Here is a 24,151-nt window from a genome sequence, read left to right on the forward strand (position 1 = left end):
AATGTTTTCAAGAGTCATACTCTATGGCATCAAGGTTTAGACACTTAACCAATTACTTATTGTAGCTGATTAAGAAAATCCAGAGTTATTTCCTGAGAAAAATGTTGACTGTATGCATAAATACCAGCATATTGGCTAACTCCTGCACTGGTGTGTTGATTTTTTGACTGGGATGGACTTCACATTCATGTACTCAAGTGTACACAATTGGAAGAGAACTTCGCCCTTCAAATCTGAGTATAGCGTTCATTTAATTCACAACACAAAATAGCTACAATGCAGATACTTCTCAGAAAATCCAATCATGAATGAAAGAAATCCATTTTTGTCTGAGAAAATATTTGTTGGGGAGGAGAGAAGCAAGATATAGTCCTCTACTAAGTTAATCAGTAGGAAAAGTGTCACTGAAGGCATTTGTGTTATTTCAATCTGCTATATTGCCTTAACTGGAGATCATTTGCTTGTATCTTTGAAAGTTAAGGCATTAAAGAAAAAATATTTGCTAGGTTAAATCTCTGCCTCTTTTTAGGCAAGGAGTGGTTTAAAATAAAAGGAGAAGGAGAAAAAGTTAAATTTTTAATTTATATTCCTCTGTGTTCCATAAGAAATTTGAAATGCCTTACCAAAATTCATGGAATGAAATATATCTATTTATTTATACACACACGCACACATACAAAACAAGGGAAAATACAAACTGGAGTAGATGGCTGTAACTGAGATTGAGGTAAAATGGAAATATGCACGCCAAAGACTCCTACATAGGTACTAAAGTTGGATTGCAGATTTGAGTCTGAAAATTTGGCTTTTGAGTAAAGGGATACATCATTGCTTTCTTTACTATACATAAGGAACGTATTTTCTCTCTTCTAAAAGTAATTTATTGCTTGGTGTTTTGTTTAGAAGACACTGAAAGATATATTTTTAAACATACTCAAAAATATTCCTAAAGTAAATGCAGTAGTAGATTTTATACAGGCCTTCCTGGCAGTATTCTTCAGTTCAAGACTAGGACATTATTCCAAAAACAACTTAATAACAGCAATTCTGTGAGGTGAGAGAAGTGGAGGGAAGATAGTCAGCGTGGCCTAAATATCTGGCTCTGATGGCCTAACTTAATCCACAGCTACTCTCTGACATCACCAGATGACTGACTCTGTACGTTTTTAGATTAGGTATCCGAAGGGAATCTGCTTAAAGCTGTGGGTCTCCAGAAAAACAGACAGTGCGCGTGCGCGCGCACGCGCGCGCGCACAAACACACACACACACACACACACACACACACACACACACAATGTAGTATATAAATTTAGAAGGTTCACTAATCACTGTATTTAGAGCCCAGGTTGGAATATGGGATAGTGAGTGTCTAGGTTTTTGACCCTTCTCCTCAGTGTTTATTGCATCATGCTCAAAGATCTTTTTGTTTGTTGCTAGACATAAGACATGATTTGTTCATCCTTTTACCAATTCAGAACCATTCTGAACACTTGAGTCTCCTTTCACACACCCAAGAATTCACTATATTGATATGAAAATTTTAAAGTTTTAGGAATTGGAGCCTTGCAAAATTAAGGTTAAAGATGAGAGCTGTGGATCTAGGGGTTAGTGAGCTTTGTTTCTGAAGCTCTGCCTTGCTAATACGTTTATACATTATGTGGGTCAAATAAAAACCATCTCCAGCTCTTGCCATTGCTACTTTATCTTTGTTTTAGTATCATGATTCTGTTTTTAACAATTTAAATATTATGGCCATGGATTTCTTAGCTCAAGTAATTATTTAATAATTGGACAATATCCTCACTGCAGAAATATCAGACCCCTTATGACTACCTACAATAAAGAAAAGATGCATATAGTGCTAACTGTACGCTAGGGGTGTGCTCTGATGCTGTCATACATTAGCCCACATTATTTTTACCACACTTTTATAAGGACAGTTACCCTTCTCATTTTAGAGGTGAGGTGGACACAGATTTTAAGTGACTTGCACATTGAGTGTGAAGCTTTGATTTTTAACTCGAGTTTGCCTAACTCTAAAGCCCTTGTTTCTCTGACTAGTCAAGAGGGATACAATTAATTTCATCAGAAATAATGAAAGGAACTTTATAAAACTGTGTATTTTTGAGCCCCTGAAGCTTCTAGTTCAGTAGATCTAAGTGGAACTTGGGAAACTGGTAAGGACTTGATTAATGGTATCTATTGTTAATTATTAGTTATGCTGCTTCAGTTTTTCTAATAAGACCAAGAACATTAGAGAAGGATGTATTAATATTCAAAGCATTGTGTGAATATGCAAATGTGCATCTCACTGGGAAGCATTCCATAACCTTGTTCAGATTCTCAATGAGGCCCTTGATCCAAGAAAGTTAAGAACCGCTGGATAGGGCAAACACAAGCGGGTTTGTTCCATTTTTTAAATGAAGGTTTCTATTCACACCTGACTACACTTTATTTGTCTTTTAAGAATACCAATGTGCTCAGGGTAGTTGTGTTTATTTCATATATTGTTACTCTCAACTCTATAGGTCACAAAATATCCCAAATTACAAACACCTCTGGACCACTCCATTTTTCATACTAATGCTTCTTCATCTATCCCACAGCCTCTTGGAATTTCAAAAGTCCATGTGATTCAGATTCACAGCCAGGTTTGGGAACAACTAGTATTTACTGAAACTCTTTGTGTAACACTAATCCTAGTTATTAACTAATACCTCTTTACTAACTAGCACCCATTGGTGGCCTGAAATACTAAAATTTCCCTAAATACATCTCATATATGCATAGATGCTACAGACGTTTTTAAACAGTGTATGTCTAAATTCGTGATAGTTATTGCTTTTGTACACCTTTCGTTATGAACATAAATGCCTGATCATTAGGAGTGCCATTTTAGTGTGAGATAACACTCATCATCCTATCTCTAGAGTCTATTCTTCAAATTGATTCCTCGATGTGAATGAGCACATACTATTGATTACTGCCCCATCACTCATTATCTCCTTCCTTCTGATTTGTTGGTTGCAATGTTTCCGGCCCCCTGTAATAAATTATCATTGGTCCAAGTCACTCCCTTTGCCAGTGATTGGTCTTGTAATAGGCATATGACACAGTTCTTACTCGTTAACAAAAAAATTGAAAGTGGGCAGTCTCAGCGTTGGTTTGGTAGGTCACATTGTCATAAAGAACCAAGGTTCCATGCAAGTCTCAACTCTGCATGAATGATGTATACCCTACTTTTTTGAAAAAGAACTTAGGTTCTTACCACACATTGATCTAAATCTATAGTTAAGCATTATTGTTCTCAGTAAAAACAGAATGATTTCTGTCAGCATCAAAGCTGGAATTATCCAAAGACATTTGATAATATCTATTAAAATAGATAAATTTAAAAATAATATCTAGTAAAAACTGATTAATTTGATTATATAAATGATCAAAGTAATCAGTTTCCAGTGAGCATGGCTAACAAAATTGTCTTGAAGAGGATATTGTAGGCAAGGCAAGGAAATGGATGCCAGGGTTACACTGGACAGAAGAGTCTATATGAAGCTGAAGAGACGCATAATCGGTTGCCCCACTGCAATGGTAAAATATTCCTTGGTTTCTTCAGATTGTGAGAATCCCTGCCAAATTGATTTAAAAACAAGAACTTCAACATTATGAAGTGCTACAGACAATGTTTAACAGCACAATTTATTCATACTATTCAAAGTGATCATGGCTCAAATAAATGTTATGATTTTAGTAAGGGCTCGCAAGAGCTCACCATTTGATAACCAGGATGTCATTGAGAGGACACAGCCAGTCATGTTTCCCTTCAATTCACCTTGGATGATTTTTTTAAACCACTGTGAGCAAACTTGACTTGAAATGTATTCAGTAGCTTATGTAAATGCTTTACATAACATATTACATGTGAGAAAAAGAATTTTCTATCTAGGATTATTCATGTAGTCCAAATTTTTTGTCATTGTTCTCATTTTGTCTTGTTTTTGCTTAAGAATGCTTTCTCTTTGCTAGCATTTACTTTTAAAGGCTCCAGCAAAAAGCCCTCATCTGAGAAAGCATGCTAAGTTTTAGGTGTTCAGGGGCGAGGTCAATGACAAAACTAGGAAACATCTAGTCTGCCATAAAAGAGGATCAGGTAAACTGCTGGAGTAACTAGAATGCAGGTCAGAAAACTTGAGGTCTTTCTCTGGGTCTTCCACTAACTAGTATGTGTTTTAGGGCAAACCTATTTAACCTATTATGACAACCAACATGTATTTAGTCCTTGCAACATGATAGGAATTTTACCAAGCATAAAAAGGGGGTTTTCTCATTTAAACAACTTATTATCCCTCGTAGGGACTTAATATTATTGGCTTCATTCTCATATCAGAAAACTGAAGCCTAGAATTTACAGGTAAGTTCACACAGCTAGGAAGTGGTGAAGCCAGGATTTGAACCCTGACAGTGTGATTCCATAAACTAAGCTTAACCACATAGTCTTCCCTCCTCTCCTAACCTCATTTTCCTCTTGTATATAATTGCAAGAGAAATATATTAATAAGATAATTTCTAAGGCTCTTTTACACTTCAGTATTTTTTAATATCTGTTTCCATGTACCTTGCCCTTAAGCAAGCTGTAATTCACCAAGAAAGATAAGTCTGCAATACAAATATATATACTGCAAGGCTATCCATGGTAAAAATGGTAAAGTTCAATTTCATAAATATTAATTCAGCACTGCAGATGTACCAGATGTAGTTCAATTATTTAATTGATCATGCATTGTGCATTTATACATATAAATATTCAAGATGGGAAAGCTTCAAGTTTAGGGAGGAAATGGCAAGTGTGAACTGATCATTTTAATAATATGAAAGAAATGCCATAATAGAGAGATTCTTAGGACACTCAATACAAGGAAGCACAAGGCAATTCCTCCTGAAATAAAGGGAGAAGGAGGTGAGGTCAGAAATCTCCTCCTCTGGAAGAAGATGTCCAAGCTGAGCCCCAACCAGAGAGCAGAACTGGCCAGAAAGGGAGAGGGTAAGGGATGGAAAGTGTAGGAGCAAAGCCACATAGCAGCGGACCAGAACTACACATGTGGGAAACAACAAATACTTTACTGTCATTGGAGCTTCACATATGAGGCAGGATAGAGTGGATGATGAGACTAGAGGAGTAGGTGGGGCCATGACATGAAGTGATTTATTATTTTTAAAAGCACAGATTATAACAAATTGATGATGATCAGCAAAGAAACTATACACAGACCACCTTTATCCCTGTCTTTGCCCAAGGGAGACGTCACTAACAGATCACCAGTCTTTCCTCACTGAACCTGGTTGCAGTCACACAGCCCTCCTCAAATCAGTGCTCAGGGCAACTACCACTAATGGACTGCATTTTGCATTCAGGATGGATCCCATCTGCCATTCCAATTGTAGCTGATGGGCTGCTATCCAGAAGCTCTTGTCAGGCTAGCTGTATACAGTCAATAGAGGAACTTGTTAAAAATACAGTTGTAAATATAGTACACTGAGTGGACCCTGATACTTTGTATGTTTTTAAAACACTGTTCAGCTCTTTCACATTATTTTATGATATAACCGTTGCCAACCACCACAGTAAGTTTTACAGCTTTATGTACTTCTTTTTCTTTTTTTAAAAACTGAAGTATAGTTGATTTACTAGGTTTCAGGTGTGCAACAAAATGATTCACTTACACATATATATCTATTCTTTTTTAGATTCTTTTCCAAAATAGGTTATTACAAGATATTGAATATAGTTCCTTACGATTATCTATTTTGTTGGTTATCTATTTTATATATAGTAGTATCTGTTAATCCCAAATTCCTAATTTATCCCTCTCCCCTTTCCCCCTTTGGTAACCGTAAGCTTGTTTTCTATGTCTGTGAGTCTATTTCTGTTTTGTGAATAAATTCATCATTTTTTTAAGATATCACATATAAGTGTTATCATATGATAATGGGTCTTAGTGATAGCCTGTATTTTTAATAACTTCCACAGATAATCCTTTTGCACTGCCATGTTTGGGAACCTATGATGCAGAGCATTCAGGACAAAAGGAATGACATAGATCCAAAGTTGCAAAGTGGTAGGCCCATAAGCTAAATTTCTTTCATATGTTTTATAGGGCTAAGTGATTTTTATATATTATATTTTGCATTTATATTTTATATTTCCCAATATGTAAAAATCAGGGAAAATCACATAAAATTAGGATTTATTCTTTTTGCTTCTCCTTAAAAATTAGAAAACCTGTAACACTGAACTTCCATTCCAACATAGTAACAACCAGCTAGAACTGAACAAAGCCACCTCTTTGGATGGGGCATGCACTTACTATTTTGTCACAGTCCTCTTCATTCCCTGATGCCTCCCTGCTACTGCAGATGAATATCACTGCTGCTTAACATTATGCTTTCACTCTTGCTTTGCTTATGCATGTAGTGTCTACAGACAAGAAGAAAGTGAAATATTTTTTGGACCCTTGTCTTTGTCAAAAGCAGGAAAGCAAATGACAGACCATAAAAGGCCATTCTTAGAGGCAGAAAATTCATGAATATTAGAGCATCAATCCCTTTCTCATGAAATTTCAAGAAAGATTAATGATGTTCTTGTGCAATGGCTTTGCCAAACAACTGTTAAGTCAGTTTCACAATTTTAATGATACCAGGGAAGTTTCATTCTGCCACTGTTTTTCTTATATGTTAAAGAGTAAAAGTTCAGTAGGATTGCAGCAGAGAAAGAAAGTCCGTCCCAGAATGTGACACTACTTGCTGCAGTGCAGAATTTAGTATGATGGGGCTCATGCAGTTTGTCAGCAAAATCACCTCATTATAACTTGGCACCAGCTCTAATGAGGACCTCGGCATTTTCTAAACATGTGCTGGGCCAAAGCCAGTCCAAAATGTAGTGGTTTGTGGCAATCTTGTTATACGCCCTGATTATTTGTGATCTCATAATTGGTTTTCCAATTGTATTCTGAAAATATAAATAACCTTAGGTGAGATTTTAGAAGTAACTCTTCCATTAAACTTCATGGTAAGGAGTACTGTGTAAGGATAACCATGATGTCATTTTTGTTAAGTTTTAGTCACACAAGTGTTGACTACATTCTAGTGAGAAACCTTTAAACAACAAAAGGTGTAGAGAATAAAAAGTGAAAATCTCCCAAACTCTCTCTCCTACCTCCCACTTCCCTCACCCCAAAGGATCCCACCCTCCTCATCAGAAGCACCCTAATATTTAGGTATGCGTTTTCCCAGACATTCTTCTACATAGTTACATACACCATATGTACTTTTCTCTGGAGGATTTCTTATTACTCTGGAATCACACCATACATTTCATCCTGCAACTTGCATTTTTCTTATAATAATATGCTTGGGAAACCTTTTCTCAGAATTTACCACGTGATTTTTAACCGTTATATAGCATTTCATATCAACCATTCCTCTATTGATGGATATTGAGATTGTTTCTATGTTTTCTCTATGATGTGGCAATTAATTCCCTAAATCATGTAGAACTTAATATGGGACTATTTAATATTTAATAAGGTGAATAAATTACACTAATCCATACAAGGGAATACTTCAGAGTCAACAAAAAGAAATAGCAGCTCAAATAGACTACTATTATGAAGTTAAAAAGCAAGGCATAGAGGGGTGTATAGATTATGGCAGCATATATGAGGGAAATTTTTGTATACACACACACAAACACACACACACACACAGAAAATCTCTGGAAGAATTCACAAGAAAAGGAAGGAGATAGAGTGGTTGAAAAAATAGGAGTGTGAGAGAGGTTGATTTTTCATTTTCATCATATACTCCTGTGCGCCTTTTGAATTTTGAATCAAGTATAAATTTTACTTATTAAAATAGTAGTGATTAATGTTATGGAAATTTATAAGAATATCTTCAACAGGAAGCACTTTTTTTTATAGAAAAAAATGTTGAAGGCAACCTCAATGTTTATCAACAAAGACATAACTTTTTAAAGTTACCTGGAATAATGTGTAGTTGTTAAAAAATTAAACTTGTGTTTATACATGGTTGTTCAGTTTTAAGATTAAAAAACATGTCACCATACAGTAAGTATAATCTAGTCCCAATGTTTATATAACAAAGACTACGTATGTATATGTATATGCACATATCTAGGAGTGTTCGTGAAACCGGGCCTGGAATTTTACACTCTATGGATACTTGAAAAACAGGGTAGTGGTAGGTAATCACTCTCGTTTTTTATTCACCTCTGTGTTGTTTGAATTGTACAAGATAATGTATTACATTTATCATTAAATATATTATCCATGTAATTAAAGTCACTGAGACCTTATTTGTATTTGGAGAATGGAGAAGTCAGAGACCTGGTGATTATATAGCATTACTACCTTGTGATTTTTAATTATTATTTTATTATTACTTTATTATTTTTCTCTGAGTTTCACAGACATGCATATTTTCTATCCAGTATATGCAATATACTCAAACATTAGGAAATGTATGTAAAATAAATGAGAAATATTTACTTGTTTACCATATGTTAAAGTTTATATGCTGAAATTAACCTACAGTCAACATTTAGACCTCAATGAAAAGAAAAAGTGCTTGATTAGGTTAAAACAACAACTGGGATTTCACATTAAGTTAAGAAAATGAAGGGGAGAGTATAGCTCAGTGGTTGAGTGTGTGCCAAGCATGCACAAGTTCTTGGGTTCAGTCCTCAGTGCCTCCATTTAAAAAATAATAATAATAATAAATAAATAAATAAATAAATAAATAAATAAATAAATAAATCTAATTATCCCTCCCCCCCAGAAAAGAAAAAAAAAGAAAACAGCCTCAATTCTAACTCTAAATTTTTTACTATGTATTTATCCTTTTGAAGCCCTGTGTCAGGCCAATTTACAGATGGTCTGGTGAGCCATAGGAAAATAACCCAGTTAGCTCATGAATCATAAATAGTTACTGCAAATAGTTATTAATGCAGCTTCTCAAGGCATATGCTTTACCTCAAGGGAATATTTTACCCATAAGTTAGAATCTTGCTCAAAAGCAAAATAGGTAGGTTGTTGCTCTGCTTGTAAGTGAAGCTGCCTCATAATGAAGTCCTTTGGGTACTTCATAATCTAAATTCCTCACCACAAAGAAGGATTAAAATTAATTCAGTTTCATACAGAAATTCTATTCTGTAGTTAACACAGTTTATAAGAATCATGTTCTATAGTTTTCACACTTAAAAACCCTAGAGCACTCCCCAAAGTACTAGAAGAACTTTACTTTCAGATTTTTTAGAATGTCAACTCTTATTGGAGAGAAAGCATGTTTTCCACATGTTCTTTAGCGTACTTGAATCTTTAATTGTATTTGACAGATATTAACCAACAATGAGTTTTGCATTTTCAAAAGAAGTCACTTATCTTGCAGATGCCTAACGAACTAGACCTGGGATGGTTATGAAATCTCCAAGAACTGAAGAAGGTAAGTCAAGTCCTGTTCAGAGTTACCCAAGTACAGTTTAACTTTATTCCAAGAATGTGGATGTTTAACTTTATCGTTTTAGATATGAGAAATGTATACTGTGTTTTTACAGTATAACTCAATTTGAAGCACTTCTGAATGATATTAAAGAGAATGAGTAAGAATACTGACCTATACAATCCTTCATAATTAAGGACATTGGTGGTAAAATGACTTCCCTAAAAAGCTAAAGATGGTTGATATTCTATGCCTTCCATGAAATGTCCATGCTAACAGGGCCAGGGAGATATGTAAAAATATTCCAAGAATCCTATTTTGATCAATAGGCTGTCTCCATCCTTACCAAACATTTTACTTACGGAAGAGTAAAGAGCTTTGGTTTCTGCATTTTTTTCCCTTATAAAGTGGACATTCTGGTGAAGATTGTATTACCTAGAAAAAAAAGGCAAAGTATAATATTAGAAAGATCACTCTCCTGGAAATCAGAAAATGTGAATTGCACTCAAAGTTCTGCCAAGAATTGGCCAAAGGAAAGCCAGTTCTCAGTGCTCCTTAGCTCCTCATTTTGAAAAATAAAAGGCTAAAATTAAAATTTCCCTAAGGTCTTGCCAGGCCTAAGGCAATATAGAATAATGTTTAAAAGACTATCCTCAATGATATATACTAAGTATATATATTGGGGCAGATTATTAATTTTCTGTGCCTCAGTTGCCTCATCACGAAAATCAGGGCAATAATATCTACCTCATTTGATTATTGGGAGTTATCAATGAGTTAATATGTGTCAAGAGCATAGCATTCTCAATAATAATGATGGCAGTGATGAAGGTGGTGGTGGTGGTGGTGGTATTGATGATGGTGATTTTATGAACTGAGCCTTATGAGAGGAAAAAGTAAGGTAAAAATATTTGGATCATCTACAAGCTGTATAAAATTCTAGAAAATACAAAATGTGATTATACATAATGATCAAAGAGAAACTCAGTTAAGAAACTTTGTAATGTTAAGTCTTGTCTATGTTTATCATTTTTAAGCCAACTTTTACCTTAGACAATTAATCATTGAATAAATAAATCCCCAATTCTATTAATTATTTTAAATACACAATCACATTAAACTTAAACATTTGACTTCAAGTTATAGGCACTGAAAAAGAGTCAAATGTAAGTTTTTCATTAGACATAGAGATTCTTTGAGAGTGATATCAAGTCTATTATTCTTTACTTTGTTCTCATCCCACAGTATCCCCCACACCATGCTTCTCTCACCATCCTGACTTGGAGACAAATGTCTCTCAGTCACTTGGTCATAAAATGTTAACCCTGGAAGAGTGGGCAATTTATCAAAATGAGTTCTAAAAACATGAGACTAGAACATGTAAACGTTTGAGTGAAGGGATCTGTGATGTATTTCTGGCTCTCCCCATTTTGTCTTACTCTGCTACCCTTGGTCAAAATTCTGCGTTACTCTGTGTCCACATATGTAATTTTTAAAAGTGGAAAGAACATTACACTTCCCTGCATCATTCAAAGAAAAACAGGAACTTATAGTTGATAATTCACTCTCAGATTCAAAGATTCACCTTTCCTTAGGTGACTGACATAGAACAATTCTTCAAAATATCAAAATGGAGCCCTCTGGTACCCTTTTTCACTTCCTCTTTTTCTCCCTCAAGAACAGAGCCACCACTGGATACTAGTTTATAAATCCATTTTCAGAAATAATTAGTCACATACTCCTAAGAAGAAGAAAAAAAAGACTCTTCACAAGTCAACAAAGTAACCTGTATACCACCTAAAAATGGAAGTTCTTAAGCCAAGATCCATAATCCCACTGCCAAGATAGCTAGAATTTCGTCCCTGAATTTAGTGTGCCCATTGGTTCTCCTCTGCTTCATAAGGACTCCTCTCTTATCAGAGTAGCTGTTTCCTGAAGAAGCCTAGTCTAGTGAATGACAACATGAAACACCTTAGGCAAGCCTCCAGGAAGCACTGTTTTGCCAAAAGATGGTGAAAATCTAGGTTAATGTTCTCCACCTCAAGTCCATGTCCCTGGGAAACTGGGGGTGCAAAACTGAAAACCACTCATTTCAGGTTTGCAGAAACTCTGCAGGTAATGACTGACAGGAGCTATTATCAACACATGAGAGCCATGCTCACCAACCAATGAGAGATGAGAGGGGATGCAGCAAAAGGGTAAAGGATGCAGTTGCTTTCAGAAAAAGGTATTGTGGTTTTGAAAATGACAAACTCAATCATACGCTTCATAGGAAAGCCAAATCAAATGTGTTTGTTTTAAACTCTTTTAAATAAATTTTCCGCACTATCTCCCAGTTCCAGTGGAGAAAATCAGCCTTCAGCAAAATTATTAATAAGTTTTTTGGGGGTAATCTAATCTCTTCTTTTTTTCATCCAATGCCCAAGGATAAGCAAGTTTCTTTTTTAATTTACCGTAAGCTGCAAGCAGATATCCAATTGTGTTAAAGTTCTGTGAGGTAAGAGTAACATGGTTGAAAGTGAGGGCCTGAATTGTCTCCCTGCAAATAAAGTACATGAGCTTTAAATAGACTCAGTGACTTCTATTTTGGGTACTCAGAGGTTTATTTTTTACTTATTGGATGAAAGTTATCTTTCAAAATTTGAGATTCTTAAGTTAGTGAGCTGTTGTAGTTAATGAGCACACTTGTCGTTGCCTTACAGTTTTGTTCAGTCATCTCCATGTCTGTGATGTCTGTCATGAGGTGCAAACGTTCAGAGCAGAGTCTCTGCCTAAGCCATTTTGTACTGTTTCTACTCAGCACGGGCCGTATAGCAAGTATACTCTTAAAGCCAAGTAAAAGCAATACAAGAGATTTGAAACAACAAAAGCAGCAACTCAAGTTTGTAATGAAAAATGAAATTCATGTCTTCCCATTTGGCATAGGTCCCCATAAGGGCAAAAACAGTGACTCATTTACCGCTGTATTCCCAACACTGAGCACAGTGGCTAGCACGATGTATGTCGGTTGCCTTAATCATTACTTGTTGACAATGAATTAATAAAGGAGGTCTTTTTAACCCACTCATAACCCAGTGTGGCATGGTGAAGTGGCTAGAATACTTGTTTCCTCCTCTGTCAAAGAAATGATAGTATTTTATCCTACAAGGTAATTTGTAAAGAGTGAGTGAAAGAGCATGTGCAGACATAGGACCTGGCCCAGAGCAGGTAGTATTTGCTGAACTAGAATCTTAGAAACTTTTAAATCAGTTAATCAGCAGGAAAAGACGTGGATTCCACTTATTCGCAGAGTTTATTTGGGTTGAAACAGCCTGCTTCAAGAAGAGGAGGTAGACTTCACCCTTGATGTAGGGATCATTTGTATGGGGTCCTCATTCCCTAGAAGTGGAGGCTGCATTTATAACTGCAAAGGATTTGATGAGAACAACTTGCCATAGTCCAGAATTTTAAATCCGTATAAATGCTCCCTGAGCTCCGGGGCACTGTGTTGTGCAGGGTAGTAGGGAGCACCGCCGATATTTAGGTCTGTCAACCCCCTTGGGCCAGCGTCCCCCACCCTGCCCAGCTGAGAGCCTGCTTCAGCAAATCTATAGAACCAGCTACATGTTTCAAAGGCCTGAGTATCCATTTTGGAGTATCCAGATCTCTTCTGTTTCTCTCTCTTTTAGACATAATTTTTATTTTAACTGATTCATTTGAATTTGCATCAGGGAAATGTAAAGTGAGATAAAGAAAAATATATTAAAATCAATTGAATTTATTAGTTACTAGCTATAAAAATGGATGTAGTAAGGGCAGGAAAAGATGACATCAAAACCACGGTTTCTAAACAAACCCTGTCCCCAGGTACAGTGGTGAATTGAGAGTGATTAGAACTACTCTTCTCAGGGTCCAAAATATACAAAGTGTGCTTTATCCAAATTAATAAGCTAATAGATTTAGAGTGTTCTTTTCTCTTTGACAAAAGGATCTGAGCCCAAGGTTAGTGAAATAAAAATCTTGGGCAAAGCAACAGCAACCAAAGCAGGCAGACAAACCAACTTCTCATGTGTTCCTCCCTGTGACTAAATGTTACAGTGAAGAAGCTGATGAGATTTATGAAATTTCCCAGTTGACACACTGGAACCACTTATTTGCCACAACAAGAGAGCACTCTGTGTCCATGACTCCAGATTTTATTTCAGATTGTTTGGGGAGGGAAAACAAATCTCCTGCTCTAAGAAGGAACACCATGTGCTACTGGAGACATTCACTGCCTTGCCTCTAAGTAACTTACAGAATATTCTACAGCTTTTACTGGTATTCACATGGAAGCATTGTTTGATGGCAATCAACTTATTTCTTGCGCTCGAACAAATACTATCAGGCTGTCTCACGGTGGCCTATGTTTATGGGTTTCAGGAGTATCATTATGCTAACAAGCCATACTTTATAACCTCAAGGAACAGAACCTTAACAATGGAATCTTAAAACTATGGAAACTGACTAGGTGACTATTCTAGGGGCCAGAGAAACTCCAAGCAGTCCTCAAATTGCACTATTAAGAAGCCACATACTTGGACTCTGAAGGAGAACAAATCTGAGCATTTGTTGAATCCCAGAGCGACTCTGAAGGATCATGGTGCTGGTCAGAAGCAACTGCTGTTTTATTACATGCCTCAGTGCTCCATTTTATTGCAATGACAAAAATGCCCACTCTCTGTGTGTCCATCTCACTGTTTCTGATTTCTTTTCCTCTGTGGCTGTAGTTGGTACTGATGGCTTTGAGAGGGGAGAGGCTGACTGAACTTTTTAAAAGTTATTTGCTATCCATAATGTGCTTTGGCATCTATTGGGAATATTTTAATTACTGATTCAGTTTCAGTATTGGTAATTGGTCTTTTAGTATTTTCTATTTCTTCCTTGTTCAATCTTGGGAGACCGTACCTTCCTAAGAATTTTTCCATTTCTCCTACATTGTTTATTTTATTGGCAAGCAGTTGTTTGTAATAGTCTCTTATGAGCCTTTATATTTCTGTGGTGTTGGTTGTAACTTCTTTTTCATTTGTGATTTTATTTATTTGGGACCTCTCTCTTTTTTTCTTGATGATTCTGGCTAATGGCTTATCGATTTTGTTTATATTTTCAAAGAGCCAACTCTTTCATCAGTTTTTTCATCAGTCTTTTCTATTGGCTGTTGGACAGGGTGGGTCTGCGTGTTGAGGCTATTAAGGTAATAGGTGCTTGCCAGCACCAGTGTCCATGTGGTAGAATGGGCTGCTGCCAGTGTCTGTGAGCTCCAGTTGCCTCCTGCCTCTCCAGGTGATCCTCCAGGATCAGCAAGTAGGTCGGACACATGCTCCTTTCAGTTTACTGCTTCTGCCCTGGGTCCCAAAGTATGTGAGATTTTGTGTGTGCCCTTGAAGAGTGGAGTCTCTATTTCCCACAAGTCTCTGAAACTATCCAAATAAGTCCCATTGGCCTCCAAAGCCAAACGTTCTGGGGGCTCATCTTCCCAGTGCAGGACCGCTGGGCTGGAAAGCCTAATGCAGAGCTCAGATGCCTCACTTTGGGGGGAATCTCTGCAGTTGTAATTATTCTCCCTTCCTGGGGATATGGGACTTGACTATACAATGACTTCACTCCTCCCACCCACCTTGTTGTAGTTTCTTCTTTATATTGTTACCTATAAAGGAATTTTCCTGGTACATTCCAGACATTTTCATCAATACTTATTCTCTAAATAGTCGTAATTTTGGTGTGCTCCTGAGAGGAGGTGAGTTCAGGGTCCTTCTACTCTGCCATCTTGCCTTATATCCAAGAACGTAATTTTATCAAATTGGGAAAGTTAGGAAAGAAGGACATCTAGTTTTTGGAACGAAGTAATGAGTTCAATTTTCTAAATGTTAAGCTGGAGATAAAGTTTTAGAAATGATAAAAAGCATTCTGGGATTGAATTCTTTTAGGTAACATTTAGTTAAAGGTTTCTTTACTTCTTAGTCCCTTTAATACACTAACTTGCAAGAGGAACCCCAAGAGGGAAGAAACAACATATTATCCAAACTTAGTTGATTGTAGACTGTTTTCTCAAAGAAACTGAGACTGATGTTCTCCTATTTTAATCTCTACCAAGGTTCAAATTTCAAATGCTGTGGCAGTCCACTCAAGGAGAGTGAAGCCTGACTTTGAAAGTGATTGTATTAATTTTAATGTGCCCATGTGCTAGGAGAATATTCTAAGATTCTAGGGTCTCAGTCCTGAGTGAGAGACAGCTACTACTTTGTAAAGATCAATCCTGACACTCAAATGCAGCAATCTCCAACAGCCTTGTATTTCAGTCCCATTTTTACTAATTACTAACTACCATATGCATTCATCAATTACATTCAGATGTCTAGGGTTTTTTTTCTCCCCATCACCAAGAAATTCTCAGACACCAGCTAGATGTCCTACATCAACCCAATTCTGACACTATCTACTGGAGATAGCATCAGATCCCACAGGTTAAGGACTCAATCCTATAAGGCCACCCTGCTTCAAACACAATCCTAAATCCAGGTTGTCACCTGTGTTTCTGACCCACTGGCTGTAGATTAGTGGTTCCAATGATCCTCTTTGGTTTTGATTAATTTACTCAGAAAAACATTTCACTCACTAGATTACTGGCTTATTATAAAAGGATACACATCAGGACAGATGGAAGACAAGTTATGAAGAAAGGGTGTAGAGATTCCATGCTCTCTCTGGGATGCCACTTCTCTGCATCTCCACATGTTCCCCAACCCAGAAGCTCTCCTGACCTGTACTTTTGGGTTTTTATGGAGGCTACATAGGCATGATTTATTTAATCATTGTACATTGGTGATTGACCTCTATCTCCAGCCCTTCGCCCCATGGAACCCCCATGGGGGTGATGGAACATGTGTGGGGAAAGGGGCGGATTGGACTGAAAGTTCCAACTTTCTAATCACATGATTAGCTCCACTGGAAATCTGCCCCATCCTTAGGTGCTTTCTGGGCACACACAGACTGAATAGGGACAGCCATAAGGAATACCTTGAACACTGCAATTAGCAACTATTTTATCTAACTTCATAGAGACAGAGAAAGTTAATCAAAATTAGAAGGGAGAAGAATTTTTCTCAATTGAAAGAGCAAGATTAAAAAACCTGAAAAAGCAAGTAATGAAACAGAAATAAACACTTTACCAGATAAAGAGCTCAAAGCATTCATAGTAAGAATGCTAACTTAATTTGGGAAAATAGGTGAACATAGTGAGAATTTTAACAAGGAACTAAAAATTCTAAAAAGAAACAGAACTGAAGAATACAATAACTGAAATAAAAAACATATTAGAAGGAATTAACATCAGACTAGGTGATACAGAACACATAAATGATAGAATAATGGAAATCACCCAATCAGAACAGCAAAAAGAAAAACAAATTGAAAAATGAAAACAGTTTAAGGGATCTCTGAGACAACATCAACATAACAATATTTGCATTATAGGAGTCCCAGAAGGAAAAGTGAGAAAGAAAGGGATCAAAAATGCATGTGATGAACTTATGGCTGAAAACTTTCCAAACCTAAAGAAGAAAAAAGATATTCAGGTACAGGATGCACAGAGGGTCCCAAACAAAATGAACCTACGCCAAGAGATATCATAATTAAAATGGCAAAAGTTAAAGATAAAGAGAGAATTCTAAAGACAGCAAGAGAAAACAAAGAATCACATACAAAAGGACCCTCCATGAGGCAATCAGCTGATTTCTATGCAGAAACATTGCAGACCAGAAGGGAGTGGCATGACATTTTCAAAGTACTGAAAAGGGACAACTTGCAACCTAGGATAGTCTACCTAGCATGATTATCATTTAGAATTGAAGGACAAGAGCTACCATGTGATCCAGCAATCCCACTCCTGGGCATATATCTGGGAAAGATGAAAACTTTAATTCAAAAAGATACATGCACCCCAAAGTTCATAACAGCACTATTTACAATAGCCAAACCATGGAAGCAACCCAAATGTCGCTCAACAGATGAATAAAGAAGATGTGATAAATATATACACAATGGAATATTACTCAGCCTTAAAAAAATAAAATATTGTCACCTGCAGCAACATGAGTGAACTTAGAGAATATCCTAAGTAAAGTAAGTCAGGCAGAGAAAGACAAATACTGTATGTTATCACTTACATGTGGAATCTAAAAAATAATACAAATGAATCTATATACAAAACTGAAACAGAAGACTCACAGACACAGAAAACAAACCTATGGTCACCAAAGGGGAAAGGAAAGTGGGGGAGAATAAATTAGGAATATGGGGTTAACAGATACAAACTATTATGTGTAAAATAGATAAGCAACAAGGATTTACTGTATAACACAGGAAACTATATTCAATATCTTGTAGTAACCTAAAATGGAAAATAATCTGAAAAAATATATAACTGAATCACTTTGTTGTACACCTGAAACTACACAATATTGTAAATCAACTATACTTCAATTAAAAAAATAAAAAATAAGGAGAAAGAATTTATTCAGACACTGAGATGAACTAAAAGAGTTCATCAATGCCAAACCTACCCTGAAAGAAGTGTTAAAGGGTCTTCTCTAAGGAGAAAAGACTATAAGACTATATAACAAGAAGTAAGAATCTATAGAAAAGGAAAAATCTGACTAATAATGGCAATAATAAAGGTTGAGGATCATCCACTTAAATAAGCTAGTATAAAGATTAAAAGACAAAAAAATTATAAAATCAACTATGACTAAAGGAATAAACATGAAGATGTAAAATATGACATTAAAAACAAAATGTGGGGGAAGGAAGTAAATGCAGAAATTTTAGAATGTGTTTGAACTTAAAGGACTACCTATTTAAAACAAGTAGATATAGTTATAGATCAACATATATGAACTGGTAACAGCAAATCAAAAACCTACAATAGATACATAAAAACTAGAGAGAAAAGAATACAGCATACCAGTAAAGACAATCATCAAACCACAAGGGAAGAAACAAAAAGAAGAAAAGAATAGAGAAGAACTACAAAAGCAACCAGAAGCCAAGTAATAAAATGACAATAAGTATATACCTGTCAATAATTACTTTAAATGCCAATGGATATACACACACACACACACACACACACACACACACACAATGTATATGTATATATACTATAGAATATTGCTCAGCCATAAAAAGAATAAAATTCTGCCATTTGCAACAATGTGGATAGACCTAGAGGGTATTATGCTTAGTGAAATAAATCAGAGAAAGACAAATACTGTATAATACCACTTATATGAGGAAGCTAAAAAATAAAACAAAGGAATCTATGTAACAAAACAGAAACAGACTCACAGATATAAAGAACAAACTAGTGGATACCAGTGGGGAGAGGGAAGGGGAGAGGAACAAGATAGGGTATGGGATTCAGAGATACAAACTACTAGGTATTAAATAGATAAGCAACAAGGACATATTATACAGCACAGGGAAATATAGGCATTATTTTGTAATAACTTTAAATGGAGTATAATCTATACTCTGATGCACTGCCAGTCTAAGCACCAGTAGTGGCTGCCCCTGTCCTGCTCAGATGCCGCTTTACATCTGAGCCGCCTCTGTGTCTCACAGCTAAACCCTCGCACGAGTGTGGAGCTGTGTTGTAAAGCAAGAAGGACTGGAGCATTTGCTTGGCTGAGGCTGGCGTGTGCTTCAAGGCAGTTGTGGGAAACTGATCAGCCACCCAGGCAGTTTTCATTCCATCCTCTCTGTCCTGATTCAGGAGCCAGCAAGTGTGTAAGTGCTCCTCAGGAGCAGGGTCCAGGCTTCCCACGGCCCTCCTGTTCGTCCTACTGGCCCTCCAGTCCAGCCAAGGGGGCATGTCTTTCCGTATTGGACCCCAGGACTGGCGCACCCAATATGTGGCTTAAAACTAGTCACTCCTCAGGGAGAACCTCTGCCTGTATAATTTCTCTTTTTCTCTGAGTCCCCTCCAAAGGCCACAGGTCTTGACCTGATCACTTCTCTTTCCTGCCTACCAGATTCCGTGTGGATTTTTCTTACAGCCTTGGTTGCACGAGAGTCTTTCGGCCAGTCTCCAGTTAATTTTCAGTGAGAATTGTTCCATATGTAGATGCAGTTTTGAAGTGTTTTGGGGGGAGGTGAGATCCATGTCCTCCTACTCCACCGTCGTGATCTCTCTGTGTGCATTTTCTTTTATTCTGGCACGCTCTATAATATTTCTGTCAGCCACACGTTTTTTTTTTCCCTTTCAGATTTTTGGGGAGAAGAGAGAAAATGGTCATGGCAGAGGGGGATGAGATAGTGTTAGGGATGAGGTGAAGAAACCTAGTATACAATGATTTATAATATTTTTTAAGCAAAAACATCAAAACATTGCTTCACCTGGGAATAGACTTCTCAGTTTGATATGATTTCCCTTAGTCTTACACAATATGGAAATTCAAATGGTGATTTTTTTATGTGACATCTTCTAATATTTTTAATGTTTGAAAATAATTTTAAAACTTATTTTAATAAAATTTCTCATTTAAAACAATTCCTTTGCAACTTCGTCGTTGAAAAATATCTCTGATTCTTTCTTCCTCCTAAATGGAATTACTGCTGCATCTTCTCTTAATTTTTCTCTCAACCAGTGTTGGCTTACTTCCTCCATCCATTAGACTCACTCTTTTTACTGCTTCTATAAGCTTGTTCAAAGCCATATGAATCCTCTATCCCACTATTGGACAACTTAGAACTTTTTTTTGTTGGAGTTGTGAGTTTAGATACAGGAACCCCAGGAATTCCCTAAGTGGTTCTTTATTTTAAAGAAAAAATTTTATCTTCCATTTCTTAATTGTGGAAGTAGCCATTAGGTATAACCCTTTGGTAGCAAATATGAAAAACTATCAAAGGAGCTAAATTAACAGTTGTATTTCTTATTGCTATAGAATGTCTCAGGCATCAAATGCAGAAAGGCTACTGAGCCACAGGAAAAGACCAGAACTAGTTACTGAAAATCTTTCAATCCTCTTTCTCTCTTACCTCAGCATCTCTCTACGCATCTACTTCATTCTGCTTTCTCTTTGCAGCCAGCTCCCTTTGTCTCTCCAGACTACAGATCAGACAACAACCACCCCAAGTTCCTGAGTTTACAAATTATCATTTAGTCTGTACACAGAAACTAGCTTGATGTTATTGTCATAAGTCTGCATTCCATTGTCATAAATCTGCATTCTGATTGGTTCTTGCTTGGTCCCATTTGCCATACCCAGGTGACTGAGTCACACCAAATAAACATGGCTGCAGTTCAAGTAAAGAAAATTTCTCAAGACAGTGTGGGATAATTTAGTCTGTGTGCTGGGTGTATACCCCAAAGTGTGACTCACTCAAAAAAATCTCACTTAACCAATGAGACTTATCAAACAGACAGTGTAATATAGTATGCTTTCGCAAATTTTAGTATCTGCATACCACCAATATAATTTTTTTCCATTTTCAAGAACCAACTACCCTATTATTTACTAAATATACTTCTTAGATCAAATTTAAGGTACCATATTTCCCTGTTCCTAAGCAATTTTCTGAAGTCACAGGGTTGGTGTGTTTTTTCTAATGTACATTAATATACATCTATAACTACTAAATTAAACTGTTAAAATAGGAAAAAAATTTCATGGATGGTCCACTAATGAATCTCTTGTCTGGACTACCTAGTCAGTCTCCAAACTAGTCACCTCAGATCCAGCCTTGACCGTCCCCAACCCATTTTCCATATTGCAGCCAAGTGATCTTTTAGACACACAGATGTGGTCGTGCTGTCCTCCTTCTTCAACTTAAATGCCTAGTGGCCTCTCCTCATTCAGTGAATGGCAACTCCATTCAGCCTTCAGTTCAGGTCAAGCCCTTGGAGTCATCCTTGACTCCTTTTCTTTTTCTAACATCCTTCATCCAATTTATCTGTATATCATGTAGTGTCTATCTTTGAAATGCATCCAGAATCTGACTACTCCTCACCACTCTTGCTACCACCCTCATCCAAGCCACCATCATTTTTCACCTGGATTATTACTATAGATCCCCAACTGTTTCATTTATTTCTACATTTACCCTCTTACAGTCTATGTCCACATGGAAGCCAGGGTGATCCTTCTGAAACATAAGTCATATTATCTTATTTTTATGCTCAAAATGCTCCAAGGTTTCGTATCCCATACAAAGTTGAGAACTTTAGCTCCAATGTTCTAAGATTCCCTCTAAGATCTCTTCCCAGACCCTCAATCTTCCTTTCGCTGGCTAGGTTCTAAGAACACTGGTTTCTCTGCTGTTTCTTAAACAGTCTAAACATGTTCTTATCTCAGGACATTTGCCTGAGCTGTTCCCTTTACTTGGAACACTCTTCTTATAGCAAAATGGCTCCCTCCTTTACTTCTGTCTTTGCTAAAAATTTATTTTAACAAGAAATCTTTCCTTGTCACCCTTTGTAAAATAGTACTTCATACCACCATTCTTTGTTCCTCTTTCCCTGCTACATTAATTCTCACGGCACCTATCACCACCTGACACATTGTATTTTTTGTTTATCTATTTGTTATCTTTGTCTCCCTCCCCATATAATCCCCATGATGGCAGGGAATTTACTGTGTTCATTGTTCAAACTTTGGTGCTCAGAACAATACCTGTTTCTTGATGGATGCTCAAAAAATGTGTTGAATGAATAAATCAATGATGTAAGAATGAATAAGTAAATGAATGAATGAATGAACATGACCTTCACAGTTTCATGGTCTACCTTCAAAGTCCCCCTCCAGTCTTCTCTCTTACCACCCTGCCCCTCCTTCTCTGTGTTCCAGTCTTTTTTTTTTTTTTTTTTCCCTAAACTTCTAAAACTTGCCCTGTTCCTTCCTGTGCCAGGGCCTTTTATGCATGCTATTGTGCCTACTAGGAACATACTTTCCCTTCCTTCCTGCTTAAACCTCAGAGAAGAGTTCCTCAGGTCTACGGGCAGACCATATTCTATTATGTGTTCTCCTAGCATTGTGTGCCTTACTTTGGATCACTTGCCACTGCTCTAATTCTACATTTATTGATGGGATTATTTGATTGTCTCCCCATAAGAGTAAGATGGTGTCTTTTCCATCTAGGTGCCAATACAAATATTTGTTGAATAAATAAATGAATGCAGATCTGGGTCCTAGTAATAGACCTGTAAGCTAATTTTCTGTATAAACTTGGGCAAGTCACTTTTTCTTGCTAGCTGTCCCTAACAGTAAAACGGGGAAGCTGGTCTATACGAGGCCCCATTCAGCTTTCCCTTCTAGCCCTTTGATTTTCTGTGGAGTTGAAGGTAGCCATACTCAATACATGCCTTCTGTTTAGATGAATGAAATCTAGTGAACTCAAAGTACATCCTACATACTCATTGAAGTAAGCTCTGTATTCTTTGTTCTTGAGCTCAAATCACTTACAGGCAAAATTTATTTCCTAAGAGTTCTTTTTGTTCTCTGATTCTTTCTGCTGGGAGGACACAGTTATCATGAAGCCTGTCTGACAGTGAGGAAGGTAAGTTGAGTTATGGCAGAGCTATGCCAGAGTCCTCTCCCAGTCCTGACTCTTCACACAGATCATACTGCTTCTTGACAATGTGTTGACCCCTTTAGGTCTTGTCTGTTACCTCATTTATCTAAACATAAGAATGTTGGGGACAGTGTTTGCTTTAAGAGGCTTACTGTGGGATAAAAGAAGGAAATATGCTCCTGCAGTTATTAAGCAAGTCCCAGGAAAACATTTTATGGAAGGACGGTTTTCCAATTAAAGCCTTTTAGCTCCTATACTCAAGTCTTCTTTAAGTTCCCTGTTTGATCTCTGAGACTTGCAGAATTAACAGTAAGGGACCTTATCCAATCCAAGCCCCAAAGTCTGTGGATAAAGGAACTGAAACCTAGAGAAACTGAGTGAGAGTGAGTTGTCTAAGGTCACAGAATTACTTAAATGCAGAACTAGGAATACAATCTAGGTCTGCTTCCTTGTCTAGTGTTTTCCTAGGAACCTAACATCAGTTACCTAAGTTGATGAGGTGGGCATGACTAAGTTAATGCAAATCAGCACTCCCACCGCTGAATTCAGCACTGAATTTCAAGGCCCCACATCACAGCGTGGGGTGTTCAATTATCTCTATTTTTAAGTATTCAAGAGTCAGATTGTGTTACAGACCAATCTGGGCTTGGTGGAGGCAGGGTAACGGCACCCAAAAACCCTGCATTTCAAATTAAAAGTAAATTCACTCCAGTTTTCCTCAGGGTGGCTCTTTGCTTTAGCTAGAACTTTCCCCTCACATCTGAAAGCCTTACTCTTATGGGCAAAGCTCAACAACTTCAAGGCCATGTGGGTCAGAACCAATTGCCTGAGGAGGAAGATGTATTTAATTAGAAGGTTCTTATTTCAAATGGAGAGCAACCTGAGGATATTGATGAGTGGCTTTTTTTGGAGGAGCTATGAGATTCCAGGTGGCACTTAATGAAGTATATCTGGAGTATGTCACTAAAAGGGGCTAGGCATCTTTTTGACCCTGGGACAGCACAGTCTGATGCCAGACTATGGTATCCTGTCCTTGCCTCTCCTCTCTC

The 24,151-nt window shown here is 37.0% G+C and overlaps 1 long non-coding RNA gene across 1 annotated transcript; it reads right to left on the reverse strand.

Moving 5' to 3' along the window:
* Positions 1-4,664: 4,664 nt before the first annotated feature.
* LOC116663636 lies at positions 4,665-24,112 on the reverse strand. The gene is made up of 3 exons (XR_004319874.1): positions 24,101-24,112; positions 11,969-11,974; positions 4,665-5,092 (listed from the first exon to the last, which is right to left on the reverse strand). It is a non-coding gene; the product is annotated as an uncharacterized LOC116663636 (long non-coding RNA).
* Positions 24,113-24,151: the final 39 nt, after the last annotated feature.

Source organism: Camelus ferus, chromosome 5 (assembly GCF_009834535.1).
Source record: "Camelus ferus isolate YT-003-E chromosome 5, BCGSAC_Cfer_1.0, whole genome shotgun sequence".
Classification (NCBI taxonomy): Eukaryota; Metazoa; Chordata; class Mammalia; order Artiodactyla; family Camelidae; genus Camelus; species Camelus ferus.